Consider the following 2,785-nt stretch of genomic DNA (forward strand, 5'->3'; position numbering starts at 1 on the left):
GCTGGGTTGTTTCAAGAGGGCCGGTCTTCTTCAAGGAGGAAAATAACTCCTCTTCCTCAGATGATTGGGAGTCTTCAATGACGTGATTCTCAGCCAATTTAGCCACACGAGATTGAGCAATAACAGGTCTGCGGGTCAGCGGAGGCGGGGGGATGGCGCAGGCCACACGCAGCTCTGGCTTTGCTCTCCTCCTTTTTCGGAACCCTCCTGTGCGGTTGTGTGCCAAAATTAAATCGGAGTAACGAGGCTATTTTTAAAATGTAAGGAGTAGAAAGTACAGATATTTGTGTGAAAATGTAAGAAGTAGAAGTAAAAGGTCGTCTGAAAAATAAATACTCCAGTAAAGTATAGATACCCAAAATTTCTACTTAAGTAAGGTAACAAAGTATTTGTACTTCGTTACTTGACACCTCTGCCAACCCTACAACACGAGTAATGACGAATAACAACTTATTAAACCCGTTAACGCTAGAGAGGTCAACTCGTCAGGGCTGTCCTCTCTCCCCACTATTGTTCATTTAGGCCATTGAGCCTTTAGCCATGTCCATTAGAGCTGAAGCCAATTTATCAGGAATAACAATCGGTGATCATGAACATAGGATATCGTTATATGCAGATGATGTGATTCTCTTTCTGTCAAACTTATCAAACAGTGTCCAGACATTATTAGATCTAATTGATAGATTCGGTCAGTTCTCTGGATACAGTATCAATAATGCCAAATCTTCTATACTTTTCCTGAATAAAGATGAAAGAACTAATCCAGTTAAAACAACACCTTTTTCTAATGCGAGGGAAGGCTTTACCTATCTTGGAATTAAGATTACCCCCCAAATAAATACAGTTGTTCAAGCAAACTATGACCCGTTGATGAGAGAGGTACAAGATTAACTTGAAAAATGGACAACAATGCCAATATCATTGATTGGCCGGATCAACATAATTAAGATGACTATCTTGCCGAAATTCTTATATTTGTTTCAATCACTTCCAATGCCACTGCCAAAATCCTTTTTTAAAGAAATTAATAATGCATTCTGTAGGTTTATCTTGAACAACCGAAAACCTAGATTAAGACTCAGATTACTGTATTTCCCATATGATAGGGGTGGATTACAGATGCCCAGTTTACAGTGGTATTACTGATTTTAAAACTTTAAAGAAAAAAACTACAAATCCCTTCCTTAAAAACTCTATTGATATATGGTTCAAAGCTCATAGACATGTTGGTGATACACATCCCATCTCTCAATTTTCACCTATTTGGAGTCATGCGCAGTTCACTCCTGGCCGGGAAGATGGTGGTTTTCAGGTTTGGGCCGACAGGGGGGTGCAAAAAATTTGAGACTTGTATGTTCAGGGCACTTTACTAACATTTAACAACCTCTGTTTGAAATATTCAAGTCCAAAAAAACACTTTTTTAAATACTTACAATTGAAGCACTTAATTTCATCAAAGTGTCATCAGAACACACAAGAACCGCCGCTGTCCTGCCTTGAGGATATTGTGTTCAAACACATGAATGGGAAACGCCAAATCTCTATATTATATACAGTACTTGTCTCACATGATGAGGAATCTAGTCATAACAAACGGAGGGCATGGAGTTTAGATATTAAGGAAGATATTGAAGAAGCTGAGTGGGCGACAGCTTGTATAAAAGCTCAAACACAAACCATTAATACTCGCATGAAACTTCTACAACACAAGTGGTTAATGAGGACATACATAACCCCTGAGAAACTTAATAAATGGTCCCCTGGCACTCCAGATACTTATGTGAAATGATCGACTGAGAAAGGTACTTTGATCCATTGTGTATGGGAATGTCCTAAACTGGTAGCTTTTTGGAAAATGGTTGTTCAAACTCTAGGTAAAATCACAGGTATTCAGATACCCTGCATAGCAAAACTTTGTATTTAAGGGATATACCCAGATTGCTTTTCTGTCAACTCTAAGTGTAAGACTCTGATCAACTTTGGCCTCCTGCAGGCCAGGAGGATGGTTGCTTTATCTTGGAGAGAGACTGAAGTATCGTCTACACAATCTTGCATTAGAGAGATGGCAATGTATGTTACATTAGAAAAGCTAAACTATGTAATCATGGGTAAAGCACAGGAATTTGAAGAGGTGTGGGCACTCTTAATGGACTCTCAGGCAACGGTAGATTATATCTATCTGTAGGGATATCGAGTGTGACATTTTTATTTTATTTATTATTGTTATTATTTTACGTAGGTATGTATGTTTGTGTGCGTGTTTATCTTTTTTAATTTATATATATTTTTTTGTATGTATGTGTATGCAGTGAAGTTCGCCTGCATTTCGTTGTGCAACTTGGGTGGTATGTGTCAATGTGTTTTGTAGCTTCTTTTTGGAAATTAATAAAAAAACATTGTTCACAAAAAACACAAACAAACAACAAAAAAAACAACAAAAAAACAATAACAAAAAAGGTCTAAACACCATGGAACCAAGCAGTAGCCTGTGACACGAAACAGCACACACAGCCCGACCGTGTAGTTTTTGGTGATGCCACCGTCACTGGTGGTTACACAGGTGTATCTGCCTTCGTCTTTAAAGGAGACCGCGCTGATGTTCAGGGCGCCGTTCTCCTCGATCCGCCACTTCTCACCTGAGAAAACACCACAAGGAAGCTGAGAACTAAAGAAACGTGGACACGCCTCCTCGTTAAGAGGGGATTAGAGAAGTTGTTCTTAATAAAAACTGCTTCTTTAATCAGCAGCGTCCGGATCATCTCCACACGCCATCAAACCCAGTGAG

The sequence above is a fragment of the Limanda limanda genome, chromosome 14 (assembly GCF_963576545.1).
Source record: "Limanda limanda chromosome 14, fLimLim1.1, whole genome shotgun sequence".
NCBI lineage: Eukaryota > Metazoa > Chordata > Actinopteri > Pleuronectiformes > Pleuronectidae > Limanda > Limanda limanda.